Source organism: Cupressus sempervirens, chromosome 10, assembly GCF_028749045.1.
Source record: "Cupressus sempervirens isolate cs-2001-9-10 chromosome 10, ASM2874904v1, whole genome shotgun sequence".
NCBI classification, from domain to species: Eukaryota; Viridiplantae; Streptophyta; class Pinopsida; order Cupressales; family Cupressaceae; genus Cupressus; species Cupressus sempervirens.
This window is the reverse complement of record NC_143127.1, coordinates 750,531,381-750,542,932: the sequence shown is the minus strand read 5'-3', so window position 1 is coordinate 750,542,932 and position 11,552 is coordinate 750,531,381. Positions and strand designations below refer to the sequence as shown.

The 11,552-nt window shown below is 34.4% G+C and overlaps 1 pseudogene; it reads right to left on the bottom strand.

Moving 5' to 3' along the window:
* Positions 1 to 10,034: 10,034 nt before the first annotated feature.
* LOC149536059 (calcium-transporting ATPase 1, endoplasmic reticulum-type pseudogene) lies at positions 10,035 to 10,846 on the bottom strand (annotated as a pseudogene).
* Between the last annotated feature and the right edge of the window lie 706 nt (positions 10,847 to 11,552).

Sequence of the window (11,552 nt, the reverse complement as noted above, 5' to 3'; positions counted from 1 at the left end):
CCAGATTCTACAAATTGACCTATAGCATGAACTGGTGAATACTTGTGCAAGAACCAACCTCAAAAATGAAAAATTCAGCCCATTCTAGTTTTGGCGGTGTATTGGAGCGCCCATTTTCAATTAAAAAATGCTCCAATTATGGCCTTCTCAAGATCAAAATTTTGTCATGGCTTTGCACAAATAAAATAATAAAAATGAAAAATTTAAGATATTCTATAGTTTAAACTATAGAATAATCAAAATTTGAAATCAAAATTTTCATTCTAAGAATGAACATGCAAGAACAGGAATATTTTATTAAAATTATAACTCCTTTGTATCCCTTAATTAATTAAGCAATGCCACTTGTTAATCTTTAATTTGCTCTAACCATCCAACAATGCCACATGTTACTTTGTGATTGGCTAATGACCTTGTCCTTTTCTGCCACATATTTTCCCCACCTTAATTCTTGCAATGTCACTATGGTAATCATTGTGCATCTTCCCTAGTGGTTAGATAGTGATGATTGTCAGATGTGCAACGTGTCACCATCTTGTTCATCTACTACATCTTCTTGCCACATCATTCCCTACTTGCCACATGTCATTCATTGGTTTGCTGATGGTGCCGCATCATCATCATAGGGATCTATCACTGTCTTGCCTAATTTTGAGGTTTTTCGACAATTCGCTATGTCACTAGCCTGAAAACCTCAGATGTTTTGGCTAGCGAGGTAATGAGTCACCAAATTTTTGAGTCTCCTAGCTAGTTTGACTAAGATAACATCATCAACCTTTTGTTTTCTTATTTGGTCAAAATTTAGCTTTACCTCCATGTTGGCATCCACTAGTGTATAGATGGGGACCCACAAAAAACCCTATGGCTTTCCAAAAGCCCTCTTCTTTTAAGACACTAAGCATTTGCAATCATTTTTATTTAAAGACTTAAAAGTCTCATTTCCTAGCCAATGTGTGATAATGGGAATAACATTGCTTTCCCTTTTCTTTTGCTCTATGCAAACTCTCTCTTTTCCTTTTGGCATCTGCTCAACATTTCGCTGATTGCTCTGAGCTCCCTTTAACTTTGGCAAAAACTTTAATGCCTCCTTTTAAGTTTGTGGATTCCATCGTGCCACGGGGCTTTGTAAGCATCTTCATGAGCTTCAACTTGCTTGGCCTTTTTATAAAAACTAGTGTTTAACCTCCATATTGCGTGATTTTATTTTTCTTGGTAGCTCTATCCTAACAGGCACCCTTGTTCAGCATGGACTTCTGCTCTATTTTTACATATATTTTTGTTTTTACTAACTATCACATCCCTTGCTACAGCTTCCTCCAAATGTGCCTACGTGTGGGTGTTCTTTGTTTTTGATTTCTTCTCTATTTGTAGGTGGCTTCTCCTCAATTATCACCTCTGCAACCTTCTCTTACACATGCCCCTACTCTTTTTATGGCATCTTTGATCTCCTTTCATAATATAGGGGGGACTCCTTATTACTTATGCTTGAGGTTGAATAGAATTGACTGGCATGAGCTCTTTCTCAAGTGGCATCCTCTTTTGTTTTTAGTGACTATCTCTACTTTAATAATGCATTCTGCTCTTTGTCATGCTTTGTTGGCATGTGGAGCTACCTTGTTAGCCAACTCTATGCTGCTTGGTTTTTGTGTGGAGGTTCCCTTTTTTAATTGACTGGCACCCTGTCTTCATATAATGGAGCAGACTTCTTTCTCAATGCCAAGAATTTTATTGTATATTCTAGACTTGCTATGCATGCATGGGGCTTGACTTGAAACTATCCCTTGCTCATTTTGGCATTGATGCTTTCTTTTTTCTTTGATTGCCCATTGACCTGCAGCTTTGTTATCTTTACAAGGGGAGCTTCTTTTTGATGGTGTATACTCTCCCTTCTTTTTTGCACATAGTCTCTTTCTTTACATTGCTGCCTCAAATCTCTTCCATGCATGGGCTATTGCTAGTTGTTGCTGAGAACAATTAAGATTTCCATATATATGTGAAAACTCAAAATCAGTGGTGACTTGGACATGTTAAAGATTTTATTCTACTTTTCAATACAAATAGTAAAATATGATATTGTGCTAATGTTCCAAGATATGAAAAATAATTTCCTTCTCTCCTCTCTTATATGAAAACATTTATGCCATCAAGGATGATCAAAAACCTCAAGACAATACCATATTAGTCACTTGAGACATCATAACCAAAAGGATCAATAAAGGGCAGTGGAGCAGCAATTAACCACAACATGAAAATCTTTGGTTATAGCCCTCAAAAGTCCTCAAGTGTGAAGTTATGTATTAAGAATCAACCAAAGACTCCATGACATGCTTACTATAATAAACAAACTTCATCCTTCTGATGTAATTAGTTAGGCTCAAAAGTGGATCTGACCAAAAAAAAAATCATTTCTAAACAACTGAACCTTCAAACTGATCCATCGAACATCTCAAACTGATTAAAATCAAGTTTGATAATTGAACCATCAACTTAAGCTCACTTTATCACTTAACTGCAAACTGTGAATTTCATGTTAGGAGGTCTATTGACTGGAATTAAAAATTGACCCAAACCTCTGACCAGGCTCTAAAACTTGGCACACTAACTCTCTGTTCCACATTCTTGCACCATGTCAAATGTCATCTCATGAAAAATTTGAGGTCAAAATATATTGACCGTCAAAGTTGACCCTTCAAAACTGCCTACAAGAAAACAAGTCAGAAAACAATAAATTAGGTTCAAATTTGGCTTTGAAAATTGGGTAAACAGACACTTGGGAAAATGAAAACTGAGACATTGGTTCATTGTTACAAGCAGACTATAAATATGCAATTTAGGATCATGAAAAATAAGGTGATGCATTTGATGATCAATCAAAGTGGGCTACTTAGAATTTGCAGATTTGGAACAATGGCAGAAAGTGATTTTTGCAAATGGAATTGACCTGGAAAAGTGTCCAAATGGATTTGTGAAGACGTGACAACTAGCACACTTAAAGTATTTTTAGAGGAGGATGTAGTGGTACAATCCATTCAATCTCACCGATCACAAATTAGGAAATATGACATCACAAAGAGGAGTACTGATCAATTTGCATTTGTTGACAGCAGTGAAAAGTTAGAAATTGCATTTGGAATTACATTTGAAAACTGATCAAACAGATTCGTCATAAGCTAAAACTTGAAACATAAGAAGTCTTTGACCTCTAGAATGCAACACAAAAGGATTTTTCACATTTTGGGTAGTTGGGTCAAAATTATAACACATCAAACAGGGATTCCTAGAATTATGTGCAATATGCATCAACATGAAAATAATAAACTACCAACTTTGAGGGATTCAAAACCTAGTCAAACGGATTCAGAACTAGTTGAAATCTAAAACATAGGTTCTTAGGTATAGACACTAGATACTCCCAAAGTAGCAAGTCATGAAATATTTTTGGGTGCAAGATATTCAGATGCAAACATGGCCTCCTGTAGCTATTTGACACAAATGAAAATGTAGTTTTAACAAATGCTCGAAATGGGACTTCATGAAATGGCTCAAAATAACAATTTGACTTCATGGAACACGTAGACACACTAAATGGAAGGTGTTATAAACATTGAACACCTCATGAGGCTCAAAGGTACAATTGGGTACATGCACATTTAAAAGCTTTTATAGGACTCAAATTTCTCAATGGTACTCAAAATTGATCGTGCAATTTTTAGTCCCAACACACCCACTTGGGAGAGAGTGTTAGGATGGGTCACCATCATTTTTTTTTTTGAATTCAAACTTGTGAAGGATTTTAGTGGGCCTAAATGTGACTCTAAAGTGTCATTTTATTGAAAATAAGCCACCCATATGGTAGTATTGTATGTGTAAATTGTGGGCCTCTAAACCTCACACACACTTCAACATGGTCATTAGATGAAAAATCATCCTAGAATAAAGATGGAGTCATTTATCCAAGAGTACCAACAGTGTAACCTATTGTCTTCTAACTAGAACAATTATGAGTATATGCTCTTAGAATGAGGAGTAGGCAACTAGACCTTTCTAGAATGAAGGATTTTATGCATAGTATGATTATGCAATTAATCTATATGAAGTGCAAGCATTAATCTAAGAAATAGAAGATATTAAGCTAAATGTATGCATTCTTAATCTACAATGATAGTTTAAAATGATAGCAATATGAAAGCTAGAAAGAAAAATGAAAACTTAGTTCAACAATAATTCAATACCATTCAAATTCTAACCCTTGTAATGAGACATTGGGAGTCCCTTAAATAGAATCCAAGAATCAATCAATGGTCAAGATCAATTTGGATGGATGGTTAAGATCAAAGACAAGATTTAGTTGAAATGGAAACTTCCTTGTACAAGTGAAGTTAACTATTTCAAATCTGAGTGCGATGAATAGTCAACTGAGCTTTTCATGAGTGCAAGAACAAGTTAATTAAATTAATTCCAATTCAAGGGATAGTTCACTCAGAGTTTCCATTTTGGAATTGAAGAGAAGATATTGAAGATATTATTTAATTTAATAAAGTGAGATATGACCTCATAAATGCCTTTTTCATTTAATTGAATAAGCTCATTCAATTAATTAAAGTGAGCATAATTATTAAATTAAATATTTTTATTTCCTCAGTACATTAGCCTTAGGATATAATTTTATTTTATTAAAGTATAAACACTTCAAATTAAACTAAATCTTAATCAATAAGTTTAATGTGACTAATTCAAGTCAATACTAAATAAGTAGCCTGATTAATGTAGATTAGGGTTTTCTGCATTTGAAAATTAATTCAAGTAGCGAAAATCAAAATAAGAATTGCTTAGTAAAATAGGACTTTAGAATTGATCAAAATAGACTAGAATTGGTTAACATGGCAATGAGCCAATTTTGGGATATTACATTTTGCCCCTCTTTGAATGAATGTGTGAGCAACACATTCAATTCAAAGAAAATCAGAAAGCATGATGCACAGATCAAGAAATAAGATTGATTCTACAATTTGATGATGCAAAAACCAATTGATAAGCTTTTAAAGATCATCTCTAGAATAGAGCTTAATCTTAAGGGATCTAGATAGAGAACCTAGATACCTAAGTTGAATAACATTTTAAAGATCATCCCCAGAACAAAGCTTAATCTTAAGGGATCTAGATAGAACACCTAGATACCTAAGTTGAATAAGATTTTAAAGATTATCTCTAGAACAAAGTTTAATCTGAAGGGATCCAAATATAAAACCTAGATACCTAAGTTGAATAAGTTTTTAAAGATTATCTCCAAAAAGGAGCTCAATCTTAAGGGATCTAGATAGAACATCTAGATACCTAAGAGAATAAGATTTTAAAGATTATCTCTAAAATGAAGCTTAATCTTAAGGGATCTAGATAGAACAACTAGATACCTAAGCATGAAAGATAACAAGATCCAATCATGACAAGGATGATTAGATCCTTAGGAGATAGGGTTTAACCTGTCCATCAAACTCTGATAAAGACTGCTTTAAGATGTGATCAGCTAATGAAAAAGATGAGATAGATGGAACATGATACTAAATAGAGGAGAATAGAATAACCCTAGTGATGAGATGCCCCAAGTGATGATGACATAAGATGGGAACAAGATGCCACAAGCAATGAAAATTTAGATTGGCTTTGAAATTTAGATTCAATGATGTACTCATCCCACCCCCTCGGGAGCAAAATTGAAAGATGACACACCAAAAATATGATGTAAAGTAGTATATTGAGAGATATAGAAGAATGTGAGAGTCAACAGAGAAGAGGAGATATTAGAACAATTAGAAAAAAAATTGAAGTCAATTCAGCATGATTTTGAGGTCCAAAAGAACAAGTTTGACCAAAAGTTGACCAAATTTGACCATAGTTGACTTTTTCTAGAATTTTTGATGAAATTTGAAGAAATTTTGAGTTGAAAAGATTCCAAGATTCACAAAGTATCAAAAAAAATTGGATTGCACAAGTGTTTGATCGCATCGATCCCAAAATTTTAAAATGCAATTTTAAGCCACTTAAATGTGTCAAATTTTGTATTCGATCTTGAAAATGAATTCAAAATGGTCAAATTAGCCAAGGGGTGATTTTTGTGCAAATCATAGCACTTTGAAAACCTAGGTCAAAACCTATATAAGGGTCCAAAGTGTCATTTTCAAATCATTTGTACATTTTGTCTTTAGTGAAGTAGAGAGCTCTGAGAGGAAGATGGCAGTTCCCATGCGTAGCATTGTTTTGAGTGCTCCCAATGACACAACTGACCAGTGGACTATGAATCTCCAATGAGTAATTGACAATCCCTCTTCACATTTAATTTTTCATGCATTTCAAGATGTTTTCATACATTTTTAGCATGTTTTCAAGTTAGGTCTATTAGTTCTCACATAGGGGTTTCCTTCCTCGTGTGAACCCGATCTTTCTTCACATGAAGATCCACCAGCCCAGTGTTTCTTCGCATGCGCTAGTGGGGAATCTTTCCCTAGAGATACCCACCTCTCATGCAAGATGTGCAAGATGTTGGACACATCTTGCCTATTGCTTAAGCATTCCTCGCACAAGGACTTGACTTCTCACACAAAGATGCAAAATCTCACGTGAAAAAGTGCATTTATGCACAAACATTTGGCATGTTTGAAAAAATTAAAAGTTGCATTTTTTATGTTTCATCAAAAATTTGCATTTTTTTCATCGGTTTGACTTGTCGAGTATGTACTATCTATTTATGTGATGTCTTTTCTCATGTGTGTAGGTTGTCTTTGATTACATCACATTTAGGTCCCATTATTGTCCCTATGGAGCTCTGTGTACGAAGCTTGGATGATGCCAAAATGGCACATATTGATAGATTGGGTTTAGCATATCTATGCTAGATCCAAGTAGTGTTGGTGAATCACAGCTTGTTGACTACCTTGGTGGAGCATTTCCATTCAGAGATGAACAACTTTTATCTACCCTAGGGAGAGATGACCATCACCCTAGAGGACATCTACAAGATTTTGCGGATACCCTTCCACGTGCTAAGGGTAGTTTGCAACACAGTGCCCAGAGTAGGCATATAGGCATTGCAAACCATTTTCCAAAGGGATTTAGCAATAGGGCAAGCCATCAAACGGGATGAGCTCATCCATACATATCATCCTTCTCATAGGTTGGCCTCAATTTTGGCCATTTTCATTAGTTGCTTCCTAGTACTAGATAGAGGGCAACACAGGTTAGAGTGCAGTTGGGGTGTGATGCTATAGCAGATGTTAAATGCCCTAGAGAGATTCAGGTGGGGACAATGGATGCTCGCTCAGATGTATCATGAGATGCACAAGATAGTCTATCATGAGTGGAGGAGCATGGTTACCAAAGTTTATGTTCTACAGATCTAGGCATGGGAGCACGTACTAGTGATGCAACCCATTTTTGATGATGCATGCACTAGTACATTTGGGTTCATTTTTTGACCTTTATTGGTCAAAATTTTGACCCATTTTTGACCAAATTTGACCAACCCATTGGTCAATATTTTTCTCATCAAAATTTTGACCAACATTATGGTTGGTCAAAATTTCAACCAATCTATTGGTCGAAAACATTCTAGAGCCATTGTCCAAGTTCAATCAGGAATTGGTCAAATTTTTGACCAATGAAGGTAGAAATTTCAACTAACAAAGGTGGGAAAAAATGTAGGTGTTGGTGGAAATTTTGACCAATGAAGGTAGAAATTTTGACCAATGAAGGTAGAAAGTTTTGACCAATGAAGGTAGAAATTTTAACCAACAAAGGTAGGAAAAAATCAAGGCGTTGGTGGAAATTTTGACCAATGAAGGTAGAAAGTTTCGACCAATGAAGGTAGAAAAAAATCCAATCGTTGGTGAAAATTTTGACCAGTGAAGGTGAAAATTTTGAGCAACACCTATGTGTAAATTTTTTTTCAAGCATTCTATAAAACAGTTCACATGCCTTGCGTATGATATGACATTTTGCATGCATCTTGCACTCTCTCATCTGGTTGATGATGGATTACACAGAGTGATCTAAAACCATGATGCTAAAAACACACACACAATCAAATACAAAACAAACTTGCACTACAAATGGATTGTGGAAATCCGATATTGTTAATTTTGCATGCATGTCTACCAGGACAAATATATGTTTAAGTTGTGATTGTCTTGGTAGACATGCATGCAAAATTACCAATATCAAATTTCCACAATCCATTTGTAGTGCAAGTTCATTTTGGATTTGATTGTGTTTTTTTTTTAGCATCATGGTTTCATATCACTCTACATAATCCATCATCAGCCGGATGAGAGAGAGTGCAGGATGCATGCACAATGTCATATCATATGCAAGGCATGTGAACTATTTTATAGAATGCTTGAAAAACACCGACAATAACTAATATGAAGAATATATAATTAGTTATATGATTCAAACAAATCATGTACATTGTATGAAGGCAGTCCATGGCTGACAAGGCCCACCAAAAGATAAAACATATGATAAAAAGACTCATTTTCATGTTTTGAACATATGGGGTACAAATAACATGACTTATTATTGCACAATTCAACTAAGTTCAGTTAATTTCCATAGGGATTGTCCCCATTTAATGGTGAACATTTTGCCACATTTCAAGCCTTTTATTATATAAAGAAATGGATAGCATGAAAAGTTTAAGTAATGTCAAGTCATTTATTTACTTGATATATAATGTGAATAGAACTATTATGTTTCTCAACAACAACAACCAAATAAAATTATCATCGTGTACCCAAAAAGGGATGGATGGAATGTCGGAACTGATCTCCAACTAACTACTATCACCATCCCTCTATATTATAAGTTATAGTGGTGCTCTAGATTTGCTCTATACCATCATACACTTACATATCGTACACTTTACCGTAGTCCATATCAACAAGGTTAGAGAGATCAGTTTCATTTGACTGATATGTGGAAGAACTTGATGTTGAGAAGTTGTGTGATTCACATGGAGTGGAAGGTGTTTTGGCCTCTTGGAAGGAAGCTTCATCTCTTTTATCAGCCTCTTTATTTTTACTTGGAGAAGCATATTGCTTTGAATTGTCCCCATGCCTCCTTGCAAATGATGCCAAGAGTGTCCTTGCTATTTTCTTCTACCAATGTTCACAAAGTGTTAGATTTGTCTCTAGATGAAAAGAAACTGTAGAGGCTCAATTGACATGTGATCTTAGTTAATGTAGAAGATAGATTATGAAATATCATCTAAAATGTTGATACAAGAGTCTTCCTAAAACAAAAATGTAAACCATATCAATTAGAAAACAAAAATGTAAACCATATTAATCCTAAAAATGATTTATATCATTAATCAATGTAAAAGAGAGTAGAAAGAAATCATAACTAATACCTGAAATGTGAACCTTGTAGGCATTTGATCCTTTGAAATGAAAATGTTCTCCTGATGAAGGCTTAAACTAGTTTGGATCCTTGCAGAAACACATGACATGTAATTGAATGGATAAAAAATTATGGTACAAGCACTTGAAACACTTAGACTGGATACTGCAGCTCAGGTGCCAAGGTCTTGAAAAATGCTTAACACATTTACTTATTGATGAAGTTTATATGCAACATCAAGCAAAAGTTTGTTATATGGTGCAACACATTCACTCAAAGCCAGTGATCAGAACAAAAATCATCTTATAGAAGGATACGGATCACATTAAAATTGCATAAGATTAATGTTAAAATTGGCCATCTTCCAGCTAAAATCATCTGTTTAGCAAGAAAAACTCTTTACTATTTTTCCCATTATTCTTTGCACCATCAAGTTTTATTTTAACTATTTTATGTGGAAAAAATGTAACCTGGAGAATAGTTTATGTTCTACCAATAGGTTCCATATAAATAAATGTCAAGGATTTTATATTATTCCAATCTAAACCGATTAGAAAATTTACCTCAAAGTTTTGCAAATCTATCTCCGACCAGTTGGAAGCTATGTAACAGACTAGTTAGAGCTAAAGCAAGCTGCCATATTAAGATGTTGAGGAAGATGTTGTACCTCTATCACTGGGAGCTTGTGTGTCTTCCTCATTACATGCTTGGGCTGAATATGTGACTGCAGAATCAAATGTCTCACCTATTAAAAAAATATAGTACATCAGCATGACCAAAAGGCTTCCATCTTCCAACAATGCATTTAATGAATTGAACATCACAATTGCAACCAGCACAGTCAAGGAAAGTGCCATAGCTTTAACTTTTCTAGTTGAGAAGTAATCACATGGATTTTCATCAAAGGAAAAAACTTGTGTTCCTGCCTTGAAGGAAGACACAACAAAACCTTCCCAAGAAGAGCACTGGTCCCAGTTTCTGAGTTAGGAAAAGCTCACAAGAGTATGACCATCCTCCAATAAATCTATGCCCAAAAATGTTCCATGGGTATACCATATAGAAAAAATACCAACTGTAGCTACACCAACATAAAGACCAATAACCTGCAAAATAAAGATGTGCAATCAGAATTAGTTTTTACTATTATATTATGCCACCTTTTGTTTAACAGAAAAATTAATTTGATTAACAGAGTATTGAGAGAAGAAAATACCAAGTAGTAGAACAACACCCATGAATTAATCAAAGAATCATCACTTCTTCGAGGGAGTTTCTTCATTATGTCCACATCTGGTGGATTAAAACCCAAAGCCATTGCAGGTGGCCCATCAATCACCAAGTTTACCCACAAAAGCTAGATAGGTATCAAGCCCTTTAGCATACCTAATGCTATAGTTAAGAATATTGAGACAACTTCACCAATATTTGAGGATATCATGTACCTAAAATCCATTTATCCAAAACTAAAAATTAGAAGTAAATTCCCAAACAATCTAAAATTAACTCTTTCTTTAAAAAATTAATCTATTCGTAAAGTCAATTGATATTATTGCTTATTTTAGATACAAATGTCATTGCAGCAAATAATAATCTTAAAACCAAGGAATTTGGTTTCCACAATAAAAGAAGACAATTCTGTCTAATAACTAAATAATGGTGATCAATCTATTGCTTGTGGAAACTCAGAATTTTAAAATGTAGGAGAAAATGATTTGATCACAAAACCCACCCATGATGATGATGCCTAAAAATACATGCGCAGAAGGCATTTTGTCACAAAAGGACAAAGAAGAAGGAAACCGGGGAGTTTCACTTGCCAATGATGGAGAAATAGTATAGAAGAATGAATTTAAATAAGAGAAAAGGCATTACTCAACCAGGTGTCACAAAAGTAATTAAGTGATTTTTAGAACACTTGAATTTTCATTATAAAACTCCATTTTATTAAAATTATGAGCATTAATAAATAGGCTATAGCAGGCTCAGTAATAGATTGATGTTTTACACAATGATAAGAAAGTTAAAAGATGACCCAAATTAGGATCTATTTTACAATTCAATTGGCTCTATAGTTGGAGCCATGAAAATTTAATACATTCCACATATACATCTATTGGAAAGCTTTTTGATTTCTCATATTGCAAAGAAAGAAAATAATT